Raw genomic sequence first — 13,533 nt, forward strand, 5'->3', positions numbered from 1 at the left:
ATCATCAAGGCTTTGGAGCGGGTGCCCCCCTCCCGATTTATGTGTGCCTTGGTGGTGATGTTGTCCGTTCGGACCAGCACATGTTGACCCTCGAGGATGTGATGGAAGTGGCGTAACGTGAGACGAACAGCTCTCAATTCCAGCCAATTGATGCTGTTCGCCCGCTCCGCCAGAGACCACTGACCTTGCACCACCGCGTCCTGTAGGTGAGCCCCCCAACCGTGTAGACTTGCGTCGGATGTCAGGACCAGTCGGTTGGGTTCGAGAAACAGACACCCCTTCTGAATTGCGGAAGTCCTCCACCACCGAAGCGATAGACGAACTTGAGGAGGCAAGGCAATTGGATATCTGGAAGTGCCGCGGCCCTGCTTCTGGAAGGGAAGCAGCAGCCACTGTAGGGGACGGGCATGCCTGCGAGCCCACGGCACGATGGATATGCAGGACACCATCTTCCCTAACAGTTGAGATAGTAGTAGAAGTGGCACTTTCCTCTGACCTTGCACTTGGCTCACCATTGCCCTGAGGTCCTGAATGCGAGCCGGGGACAAGAATACCTGGCCCAGTTGCGAATCTATCACCGCTCCCAGATGATGTAAACGGGTTGTTGGGCAGAAGTGGCTCTTTTGACAGTTGATGGAAAAACCGTGGGCCTGGAAAATCTGTAAAACCAACTCCATGTCCCTCATAGCCTGAGCATGCGACGTCAACATGACGATAATATCGTCCAGATAACACATTAATCGGATTGTGTACGCCCTGACAGCCGCTGCCACTACCTCCACCAGTTTGGTAAAAGTCCTGGGTGCCGATGACAACCCGAAGGGCATCACACAATATTGATAGTGGTTGTTGTTGTAGGCGAACCTCAGGTAACGACGGTGGAGAGGATGCACTGGGACATGTAAGTAGGCTTCGCGCAGGTCCACAGATTGCAGAAGGTCGTTGGGTCTGACCGCCGCCAGAATCGACCGAAGGGAATGCATCTTGAACCTGCGATACCGAACGTATCGGTTGAGACACTTCAGATTCAAGATGGCTCTGTGACCGCCCGATGACTTGGGCACCAGAAACAAGGTAGCGTAAAATCCGGTGTATTCCTGTCCCTGGGGCACTGGTTCTATCGCCTTGATCAAAAGAAGATGCGATATTTCTGCATCCATGAGTCGTCTTTTCAGGGAACACAGAGGAACAGGACAGCTGCGAAATCTGTTGGGCGGTGTGGAGTGGAATTCGATGTGAAGGCCCTGTTGAATCGTATGACGGATCCAAGCATCTGTTGTCGATAGGTCCCACTGGAGGTGGAAGTGCTGGAGTCGACCCCCAATAGGACCTGACTCGGGGGCGTCACTTGCCCCTGCGAGCTGGACGGTAACTGGAGCCTCGGAAGGGGCGTTTCGACTGGGACTGGCCCCGTGAGCGGTCCCGAAAAGGTTGTCTGTCCATGGTCCTGTCCGAAGACTGGGAATATGAACGAGGAAAGTAGGGTCCGCCTGACCCTGAGTAGGTCCGAAAGGGCGGCCGCTGAGAATAAGATGTGTATCTCCTCTCAGATCGACGAAAGGAGGATGGGAGGACTTTGCGCTTGTCCTTGTCCTCTATTAAAATCGGTTCCAGAGCGGCACCAAAGAGAGATGGAGCTGAATATGGAGCGGACGCTAACTTCCACTTGGCTCTGGCATCCGCCCTCCAATTACAGAGCCAAAACAAATGACGATTTGTTACAGACGCTGCCATAGACCTGGAAGCAAACTTGGCTGCCGTGAGAGATGCGTCGGCAGAATATTCAGTTGCGGCCACTAACTTATTAATGTCCTGATGGAGCCGTGTGTCATCAGGTGGTAATCTCTCCTGCAGTTGTCTGAGCCAGATTAGAGCGGCGCAATTGAAAAATGAAGTCGCTGTGGCCGCCTTTATTGCCCAAGCTGCCGCCTGGTGCGCTTTCCGAAACCCAAGTTCCATCTTTCGGTCCTCAGCTTTTAGGCCATCTGCAACGTCTGATGTCAGTAAAGAAGACGTAGATAAACTAGCCACGGGAGGGTCAACAGAAGGTATGGCCAGTGCATTCTCCAGTTCTTTAGCTGAGGCGTAGAGACGTTTATCAATGCCACTTGGTGAAGACAAAGAGCCTGGTTGACCAAAGGCCGAATTGATGACATTTGAGAACAACGGGGGACAAGGAATGACGTCTTGCTCCGGTTTCGAGACCTGAAAAAAAGCATCGTGCGGTGCTTGAGAATTACTGTCCGATTGAACGTCTGAAACGCCAAACTTTGTGGTAAGCTTGGCTTTGTGTAGGAGTGATTTAAAAACAGACGGACGGAAAAGGCTAGTAAAAACGGGTCTGTCCGGTGGGAGGCCTTCGTCCTCCGAAAATTCTACGTCCTCAGGGCAAATCTCGCCGGATTCGAATTCATCCGACGATACTTCGTCAGTCTGGCGAGTGGCAGGTTGCGCTGGTCTAGGTTCAGCTCGAACTGGTATCGGTGGATCAATGGAAGGAGGAGCGGAACCCACCGCACCTTGCTGAATTCCCGCCGCCAGAATCTTAGCTAGTGCATCTGACAAGGCAGCCTGAAAATTAACAGAATTATCCGGTAAATCAGGCCGAAGGCCAGCAGCAGTCGGTGTAAAGGTCGCTTCGGGTAAACGCAAATCCTGTCCGCCCGAAGATGACCCCAATTGGAAGGCTCTGGACGGGCCTGCTCCATCATCCGCCACCGAGGACTGACCAGGAATTGATGACTGCTGACGGGCCTTTTCAACTTGTTTTTCTAAAACCTGGTGTCTACGTTGCTCTGCTTTATTAGACCTTGGTTGAGCATGATGCCGCCACTCTTTGGTCTTGGTCTTTTTCGCCCGAGCCGGTTGTTGAATGCGTGGGGGAGAACAGTCCAGCTCAGAGTCCAAAGATAGTGGGATATCTGCCATCTTTGACTGGAAAGCAGAGAAGCGAAAAGTGCACGTTGACAGGTGACTTATTGTTCAGCGGCTTTCAGATGGGGAATGCGCCCTTTAATATAAAATTTAACAGGCTCAGAAGACGCTGAGCTCAAATGCCAGCCAAGGTGTTACACGGGGCACAGCCAATAGGATGTTCCTCCTTAAATTTGCCCCCTGAGAGTGTGGGTCAAAAGCTCAGAAACCGCTGAGCTCAAGCCCTTAAACAATCGCCAGTCCGACAAAACAATCCTGGGGCCTTTGGTATGGTGCCACAAAATGGCCGCCAGCTTCTAAAATGGCGGCCGTCACTTCAAACACGGCTCTGGCGGGAAAGACAATAAGGGCAAAGGCACTGCTAGCGCCTCACAGCCTCCTCCTCCTATATTGGCGGCCGTCAATTTAAATGCGGCTTCGGCGGGAGGTTAAAAATGCCCACGGCGCTCCTAGCGCTTCCCAGCTGTTCTTACTTTCGCCGGCCGAAGAAACGGAGCCGTTAGCGTCCCTGACGCTGCGGCGATGTCAGTCCTACCGTCTCGATGGCCCTGGCGACGGCGATCTACAGCTTCACACGGATCCGCCCAGCCGGGTCGGATCCGGAAGGTTACTAGCTGAATCTAGCCGGCAGGGACTGCGGCTTGGATCCCCAAGCTCGCACGCGCCCACGCTGCCTCAGGCCGTCCGATCAGTCTCCAAGCGACGGCCAGCAACGAGTATACACGGATCCGCCCGGCCGGGTCGGATCCGGAAGGCTGCTAGCCTATGCAGGCAGCAGAGACTGCGACTTGGAGCCCCAAGCTCGCGCGTGTCTCAGCAGCCCGGAAATTCACTTTAAAGAACCAAGTATTGAAACACAAAGGGAAGGAGACAAAAATAATAAACAAGGAAAAATTAGAATTTATACTATAGAGCACTCAGAATTGCTAGTTCTCACAGCAACTGAGTGAGAAAGACTGGAGCTGATTGGACAGCGTGGGCGTGGCCAGTTTACAGGAAGGAGATCAGCACTCAGTTCTGCCCAGCAACTAAGGAGAAGCTACCCGTCCATGGATTGGAGGAGCAGCACAGTGGAAAATGTGATTTTTCAGGAGAGAGGTCAAGAGGGAAAGACACACTTCCTGAGGCATCAAAAGAGGAGAGGCTGCTTATATATCCCAAGTGCATCTCCATCTCCTATGGTGGCACCATTCAAGTTCTGTTTTGGCACAAAGGAAGGCAGATAAAGGGACTGGGAGAACAATAACTGTAGGGAAAGGAAGATTGGATTGTGGCTCTTAATTGTGACTCATGTCATCAGACAGTGACAAACCAGACAATGAAAATCTGTCATGTAGCATAAAGACTTCATTGCACAAGCTATATGGAGTAAGAAGGGAAAATACCAAACCTGGACAAGCCCAAGTCTCATAAATTCTTTTTGTACTGAATAGTTTTTAACATTCCATTCTTATTTAAACAAGAAAAAATATCATTAAATAATTAACCCCATTAATTTAACATTATTGTATAAATTTATTAAGCTGCACATTCCCCATTATTCAACTTCCACTAAAATGTCATCTTCTCTTCTTTTCTAGGGTTTCACCTCTTCCAACAAGTTTTAGCTAAACCTTTTCGCAAGTCCTTCCTTTGGTCTGTTTCCCCCAGACAATCATTAGTACTAATGTATTCAGGGTTTATTCCTTTTTGTACGAGTTTTATCCCACTTCTTGATTCTCTTAATGTATTTCGTATTTGTCTGTAATTTTTCTTCTGCATTCCCATCTGATGCAATTGCACTTCACAAATTTGCTCTAACAGGCATCTGTAAAATACAATGAAGGTAAATTACAGATATAAAGCAAGGACCCTAGGGACTTTAAAAGCCTTTGCTATTATTATACTGAATAGAAATACTCATGAACAAGTAAAATCAGTCCTTTCCTTTCCAAACTAATTTAGCATTCTACTTTGTGGAGAGGGAAGAGCAAAAGTTATTCTGAAATAGATGTTTCTAGAAATTTGAATTTTTCCTGGTAATGTAAGAAAACAACATCAACATCATCAACAACATCAACTATTATTATTATTATTATTAATAATAATAATATCAATGTAGCAAGGAAAAATTAAAAAATAGAAGGAATAGAACTGGGAAATGGAAACATAGTAAAAGCATTAGCAAAGGATGATGGTTACAAATACCTAGGCATATTGGAAGCAGATAACATCTTGAATGGAAAAGTCAAAGAGTCAACGCAAAAGGAATACATTAGGAGGGTCCGCAAAATATTAAAATCAAAATTGAATGCCGGAAACATAATTACAGGCATTAATACATGGGCAGTTCCAATGATACGCTACTCAGCTGGAATCATCAACTGGACTTTGGCTGAACTGGAAAACTTGGACCAGAAAACGCACAAACTTTTCAATATGTACCACGCTTTACATCCACGAAGTGATATCGACAGGTTGTACCTGCCAAAAAAAATAGGGGGCAGAGGACTATTGCAAATCCATTAAATTGTAGAAGAAGAAAAACGAAGTTTGAATGATTATGTGAACCAAAGTACAGAAAAGTTGCTGCAGGCTGTGAAAATGGAGAACTTTATAAAAACAACAGAAACAAAGGCAGAATATAAGGAAAAACAGCTGGATGACAGATTAAATAGATAGAAAACCAAAGCTTTGCATGCACTTGAAAAACATTGAAGGAAAATGTGATGACAATTTTACATGGGCATGGCTTAAGATGGGAACCATCAAGAAAGAAACGGAAGGTTTAATACTGGCTGCTCAAGAACAAGCACTACAAACTAATGCCATGAAAGCAAAGATACAAAAATCCACCGACAATCCAAACTGCCGATTTTGCAACAACAAAGTCGAAACTGTTTCACATTTAACATGTGAATGCAGCAAAATCGCACAAACTGATTACAAAACTAGACACAACCGAGTTGCTAAATTAATCCATTGGTCATTATGTAAAAAATATGACTTACCTGTATCTGAAAAGTCATGGGAACATAAATGGTTGAAAATAAGGTGAAGATTTTGTGGGACTTTCAAATACAGATGGATCGTTTGGAACACAACACGCTAGGTATCATAGTTGTCAAAAACCGAAGCATACAATTTTCTTCTATGCCAGAGTCGAAGAAAGAGAACTGATACCCATTGTCATCAGGGTACTTGGCACCATGTCCAAGAATTTTACAAAGTACATGAAGAAATTGCAGCTTCCTGCAATAAAACCAGCGGAATTACAAAATACTGCACTACTCAGAACAACATACATTTTAAGAAGATACTTAGTCAATATCTAGGATGCTGGCAGCAACCATATCAACCATCAGAGCCAGTCAATGATATTTGTGATACATTTTTAAATGTTCAGTTGACTGAGTTTCATGTTTAAAGAAGAAGAGGAGGAGGAAGAGGAGGAAGAGGAGAGGAGGAGGAGGAGGAGGCGGCATTTGTGTCAGTTTCTGGAAAAGTGACCATGAAATATTCTATGGCTCAATAGGAACATTATACAAAACACTTTTGTTTAAGTGGACTTTTGTTTGAGGACTTCTTGAAATCCATAATCTAATATACCCACTAACAACTCGCCAGTTTGGTCTAGTGTTTAAGGTATCAGGCCAGAAACAACAAGATTGAGTGTTAGTCCCAGCTGATACTTGAAAGCCAGCAGGGTGACTCTGGGCCAGTCATTCTCTCTCAGTCAAACTTACTTCACAGGTTAGTTTTTTGGGGGAAAATAGGAATATTACTTACATTCACCGACTTGAATGAATTTATAAAAATATTAAGGTAGGATAATAATTAAAGGCTAAACACCAGATATGCATAGATTGTACATCAAGCTCAAATGCAACTTCTACATAAAAAAGAACTCTTTAATATACAGTATAATTTAACGATAGCTAAGGAATAGAAAAATTATAATGGTAGAAAAACAATTTATCTCTTAAAGTGGTTATTCTTGAAAAAAAATTCAAAAGGAGGCTCGTGGGAGGAGGTGTCTAACAAAGGGCTCTCAATTCTGCACTAAATAAAATACGATTTTATTTCACTACCGATATCCATTAGTTTCTCAGTGCCAAGATATTTAAGTTATTAAGAATGCCCAATTCAGTCAAGAATGTTTTTTTCAGGTTTATTGTCATCTATGGGTTAGATTTTACTGAGGATGGAATTGCAAACAAACTCCTTGTTTTACTCTTCCTTCAGAAAAAATGTAATCAAACTTGATTATGAAACTTTCCCCCCTCTCATTCCAGGAGTGATAGTACGGTATTAGCTGGAGAGGTTGAGATAATGCTAGCTGACACTTACGGTCTTTAAGTCTGCTCCTTGACATTTGTCAATTGCACCTAAAATCTTTCTTGAAGTCTCATGGATTTCAAATGTAGGAGGATTTTCTCATTTTTCCAGAGCCAATACAAGTTTGTTTCTGAATATTAGAATCATTCCATCATTATCACTATCATTTTCCTTAGTAAATGTGAGCTGGTGTAATGCATTGGTTTACATCTTTAATTAGCCCTTTCACTATTGCTGTCCAGCCATCTTGAAGAGGCAGAAAATTATATCAGTGTGAGGTCTGCTGTCCCTATTGCTGATCCCCATCTTGCTTCTATTTCACGTCATCAGAGATGCCTGACTTTCCCACAGGAAAAATAGTGACAAAACTAACAGATTTTTATGTTTTGCTAAAAGCTGTCCTGGATAGTAAAGAATAAGGGATTTGTAAGTTTGCTCTCACCCATGAACTAGGGATGGGATGAAGTCAATGTCAAAATACAGTATGTAGGAAGTAAACCCACCCCTCTCCTAGAAAATGAAATATTTTGGGAAATATTAAAAAGGGCAGAATATTTCCCCCTAAAAGGGAGGCAGAAACTCATTCCCCGCACCTTTGTCAATGGGCCATTAAGGCCTGAGCCAGCTCATCTGCATCACAAAAGACATAATAAGACCCATTAAGCAACAGAAACTCACCACATGGCACCTGGAAAGATTACATCAGCCAGCACTCAAACAAGCCTAGAACCCATGCCCCTTGGGAGTCTGACCAACAATCAGAGTGCATTTCTTATACAGGAACAGGAAACTCTTGAGGTGGGACCCAACAGAGGGTATAAACTCAGGCATTCTCAGCATCTCGGTCCTTTTTTTCTTCACCCAACATCTTGAAGTATGTGATCAATCTTTTCTGCCAGGACCTCAAGCCATGTGATTCTGCTCAGGAACTCAAGCCATGAGGTCTTATCCACCTTTAAAAACAATCTTTCCAAGCGGTCTCCATGTTTCCAGTGTCTTTTTCCCCACTTGGAACTGAACCCAGAAGGACATTTCTTCTAACAAGTATACACAGTATGTTGCTAAGGCATGTTTGGGCAACAAACTTAAAACCAGAGGGATTTATGTCCAGATTCAGACAGGGAATCTCAGTTGACTATTGGCAGGTTGTAAATCTCAGCCAAATCTTACAGAAGCTAATGGAGGGACTTTGATTATAGTTCAGTATATTATGTGACTCATTTACTATACAATTCATGTATTATGCAAATCCAAAAAATGATGTATTTACTAAAACAGGTTTATGTAAATCAAGAAATAATGTCTGATGATCTGACATCTATTTGTATGATTACAGAAAAGGAAATGGATTTGTAGATTGGGGGACTCCACATCTGGGGGGGAATTTAAAGTGCTTTTAGTTAAAAGTTCCCTAGGAAAGTCAGGAAAATATGGTATTATGTGGATTGTTTCAAAAGTTCTCAATACCTTGCAGTGTTTTCTTTTCAAAAGTATTCTTGATTTACATTTACTCTCATAGATCGTTTGCATGATGCTTATCCATTGTTGATATAACAATGATTTATTCAATTGAGACAATATTCTGTACTCTTGTATGAATGAATCATAAACTGCCCAAACAGGCTCAGTGTTGGTTGACACTAGGCTAAAATATAGTTCATTTAGTACATTGTGCAAACATAGCATTATATTGAAATTATTCGCTTCATCTTTTTCTGTGGAATAGATTATTAGAATAGAAAAAATGTAAATTCAAAGAAGTGCAATTTATTTCCTGAAATCACTTCGAATGTTGTGGCTCCTGGTTCTGTCTTTCAATGATAGTAGATGGAAGTGCTTCTGTCTAGCTATAGACAGAAGCCAAAGTGAAGATGTTAGTGGGGTCATTTTAAAATGGTTTTTGAGGTCTGGAAGTCAAAATGATGGTATTATGAAAAACTCTCTTAAGAGGCTGCGAAAAAATAAAACTACAGATTTTGCTTCACTTTAAGGAGAAGTACAACACCCTAGATTGGCACTGCTAGCTAAATTTCACAGAATTTCAAATCAAACTCATCAGGAGGTGTCTGACTGGAGAAATTTGCTGTATGTTCTATCCTGGAAGTCTCCCAACCTTTTGGGTGAAACTTATATGAATTATGCAAAAAGATCAATACATCTGGAATCCTGATTCCAGGATTCCGGATGGTCCTAGTTTTGGAAAGGCTACTCTCTCCCTCATGTTTGATCACTTCTTTCAAACCATATAAGACCATATCAAAGTCTTGTTTTTAATCTTTATGATTTTTTATTACAAAGTAACTAATATCTTTGTAGTATTGCATTATATTACAGCCTTTCTAAGGAGTGGAATGGACATACACCGACGGATATGCATCCTCCCCACCCCTTTAAGTGTAAAGATTAATCCTACTTTATAGCTAAATCAGAAAACATATATTTGGCTGTTACCTTTCTCAAGCCTTCTTTATCATGCATTTTCTGAGGGCCCTACTCACCACTTTGAGCCTTTGACTTCTTTTTCATGTAAAACACTTGCATGATTATTATCTTTTTGCACTGCCATTCCTTTCCTTAATCTTGCCTCCCCTCCCTTTCTTGAAAGACAGGCAAGGAACTGATAATAAATTTTCTCATTTGTCACTATCTCCTCTTTCATCAGCTTCTATATCACTTTTCTTCAGCTTCCCTGTATTTCAGAATTTGCCTTTCAGCTTTTCTATCTCCTGGGTCCTCTTTCCATCAAGCTTTTCACTCATCACTTTTTTTCTTGTGAAAAACATTTACCTCATCTGGTGAAACCAAAGGCATGGCTGATCATTTCCTTCAGCAGATGGCATATTCACAGCCATGATAAGGCCCATCAGCTCAACCAATAGGAACCAAAGATTTTCCTCTCACCATCAAAATTACCAATGAATCGCCCAGCAGTTACAAACTAGTTTGTTCAGAGTTAAAATTCAGATGAGGGAAAACTGAAAAATGCATCACATAAAAAGAGAAATAAGAGAGATACGGCCCATATAATATTGCCTTAAGAAAAAAAACATACCCCAAATATAAACTATTTAAATTTATTTGGTATTGCTGAAATGTGTGATTGTTTCAATAAAGAAAGCATTATTGTAAATTTAAATTGCAATCTATTAAGTCTGCTCCACATGGGAAGGTTTATAGAGGAAACCAAATCAAAGAAGGGTCATATTTTTTTTCACTTATTTTCATTTATGAGTTCCTTAAAGGCAGTTTCTTTTACTCAGCCCAGTTGTAATAGTTTTTGAGTATAGGAATGATTCTGATTCCTTCCAACAACTGTCTACTGCTGCCCTCTCACTGTTTTTTTTTTAATAAGCAGACTCTACAGCCATGGTAACAATAAGTGTCAGCAACATCACATACTTCCTTTGCAGATTCTAGACTATTTATCACTCTAAAAAATGGTTCATGTCATCTTGCACAATATTAAAAGTTGCTCCAGGACTTTGGAATTGAAACAATATGCCTGGTAACCTATGAAAATGGAAACAGCATTTCCCCCCCAGCTACTCCTCAGTCATCAGCTTGCTCTTTCAATATCACAAAAATTTTTAACCCATATCTCTAGAAGTCTTTGCAGACCAACTCACAATATTTTCTTGCCATCTTTTTCTGAGCTAAAACTTGTTTGTGCCACTCTCCTGAGCATTAAGGAATCTTGAAAATAACTTACATTTCTCATCACTTGCTGAAGAAAAAAAATCCATTCTCTTCTAGATTTGTTCTGGAAAGATTCAATAAGACCATCTTTTGTATATGACTGGAAAAAGGAATTTTGCTCAGAAGATCTTTGGCCTGGGATACGAAGTATATATCTGCTTATTGGAATATAGTTATAGACATGCATTTGATTTCTGTACCAAATGACACCAGTGGCTCAGGATAAAATTTTTAAAATGTGTACATGAATCCCCATTTTAAAGAGCTTTTAACATACAAGTAGTCTCTATTTAGTAAATAGTATAGAATTCTTTATTATCTTGTGTGTGATTGGACACACAAGGAATTTGTCTTGGTGCATACGCTCTCAGTGTATACTTGGTGTAGTATAAAATTACTTGTTTAGCGACTGTTCGCAGTTATAATAGTGATGAAAAATAAATTTGTGATCAGTCCTTGTTATTTATGACCTTTACAGGTCTGTAAAACTCTGAAGATCGTAAGAACAATGACAGTTTTGTTTAGCAACTGCTTTGCTTAATGACCAAGTTGCTGGGCTCAATTGTGGTTGCTAAATAAGGACTACCTGCATGTGACTATTCCTGCTGGCAGCCTGTTGGGTTAGTTTAATTTCAGCAATGACATATTGGGGTAGTGATCTATGAACCAACACCTCCTATAAATAAATATGGTTCAACAGATGGCAGTACTTAGTTCCCACATCTGAGCTCAGACACTAAATTGATTTGGGATTAATAGTTGGATGGGGTGTGTATGTTGTAAACCAGGGGTGTGAAACTCATGGTCCACAGGCCGGATGCATCACACACTGGCCACGCCCACACTGGTTTAGTGAAGGGGAAAAAGTATATGATACGTCATGTGACGACAATGTGACGCCTCGAGTTTGACACCCCTGCTGTAAACCATTTTCATATTATTGAAATGAAACTATGGTTGGCTCTCCGATTTCACAAGGAATGGAACTCAATTCAAAAAAGACACAGCTACTGTTATTACCGCTGTAAATGCTGCTTCAAGTCCTTTCTTGATTTGATGACCTACAAATGCAATAAATAAATATGACAAGGTAGGAAGCATTACTTTTTTTTTCTTACAATTGGAGGAGCTCAAGTTCAGTGTGAGGCACATGCTCATCTTTTTTCCTTTTCCTTCTTCCAAGCATCATTCTAAAGTCAAATTATCCAACATAAACTTGTCTGTGTTTATAGGAGTTGAAATACATCTACCAGTATTGAACCAAATATCCAGTTATTTTAAGTATAATGAGAATGTAGGATTTCTACCAGAAAAAAACCTTAATTACACAAATCCCTGTTTTACAATTATTACAATGTTGAAGCTTCTAATAGACAATTACTTTCATACCACCTAACTTCTAAATTATAAACTTAAATATTGAAGTAATTAAATATAACAATTGAAAACTATCAATTTTGGATTTTTCCCATACCACATACTAAGGCACAGGCAAAAAGCATATTAGCCTTTTGTAGTATTAAATATAGTCTTAGTCAGATTCACAACTGGCATTCAGTTGTTTCTAGTTCTACACACACCTGTATTTTTCCAGGCTGACCAAACAAACTGTATACTACAATCAGGGCAGAAATCCAGAACAAATTTGTGCTGCCAAAGTATCAGATGCCAAGTTAATTTATGACTAAGTATATATATTTGAGCCTAATAGGACTTCCTTCTAAATCAACATATACTAAATGTTGCCATGACTGAATCATAAGCACTCTCAGGGTGGGAGAAATATACAATATCTGACAAATCCTGTCTCATTATTTGTAAACCAGGATTTATACTGCAGTGTGCTATATTTCAAAGCAATATCTTACATCATACCCCACAGAGGCGGCTCCCTATGGATAAGACAAAAATAAACTATCTATGGAAATGTTTGTAGGTTGAGCAAATATGGTATATTATTTTAGGACTGCTAGATGTACCATTGAAGAGTTTACAGAAGCATAATGTTTCAGCAACCTAATGCCATTCAAATTTTAAAAGTACAGAGGGTCCTCTCAGGATTTCCTATTAATCAGTTTTATGATTTATTTCTCAGGTGTAGGATCCATATTTTCAACATACTTCATAATAAATTTATCAGAGTACCAATAAAAATTTTAAAAAAACATGGGGGGAAGCTTATAAAAGAATGGCAAGGCCAATAAAAGTTACTCAGCGCTTGAAAGATAATGGCAAAAAAGCACTGGGCATTTTGCCTCAAGGACCAGATTATCCAGAGTTGGAGAACCTCAGACGTTTAAACCTCCTCTCCCGATATAGCTTTACCACCCTCCTTCAATCGCCTTCTTTGATCAAAGATTTCCACCCGTCTTATTTCACCTGAATCTGATCCGATTTGAGCGTCAAGCTTAGTCCTGAAAAATTTGAAAGTGCGTCAACTGAACATTTATAGGGGGCTTATCAGCCATTTTCCTCTGCAGGAGAGAAGGAATCTAGCATCACATTTGTTTAGCATTCAAAATAAAAGCTGAGGGGGGAAAAAACAACAACAAACGTAACCGCTCTCCTCCAATCCTACGTGATACT

At 41.2% G+C, this 13,533-nt stretch overlaps 1 long non-coding RNA gene across 2 annotated transcripts; it reads right to left on the reverse strand.

Annotated features, from left to right (window-relative positions):
• Nucleotides 1-4,432: 4,432 nt before the first annotated feature.
• Nucleotides 4,433-13,413, reverse strand: LOC117664096 (uncharacterized). Of its 2 annotated transcripts, XR_015733073.1 has the most exons (6): nucleotides 13,327-13,413; nucleotides 11,968-12,008; nucleotides 10,961-11,082; nucleotides 10,039-10,226; nucleotides 5,925-6,165; nucleotides 4,433-4,741 (listed from the first exon to the last, which is right to left on the reverse strand). It is a non-coding gene; the product is annotated as an uncharacterized LOC117664096 (long non-coding RNA). The 2 variants fall into 2 exon arrangements; XR_004590912.2 differs by lacking the exon at nucleotides 10,039-10,226.
• Between the last annotated feature and the right edge of the window lie 120 nt (nucleotides 13,414-13,533).

The sequence above is a fragment of the Pantherophis guttatus genome, chromosome 3, assembly GCF_059756535.1.
Source record: "Pantherophis guttatus breed Tessera chromosome 3, ASM5975653v1, whole genome shotgun sequence".
NCBI lineage: Eukaryota > Metazoa > Chordata > Lepidosauria > Squamata > Colubridae > Pantherophis > Pantherophis guttatus.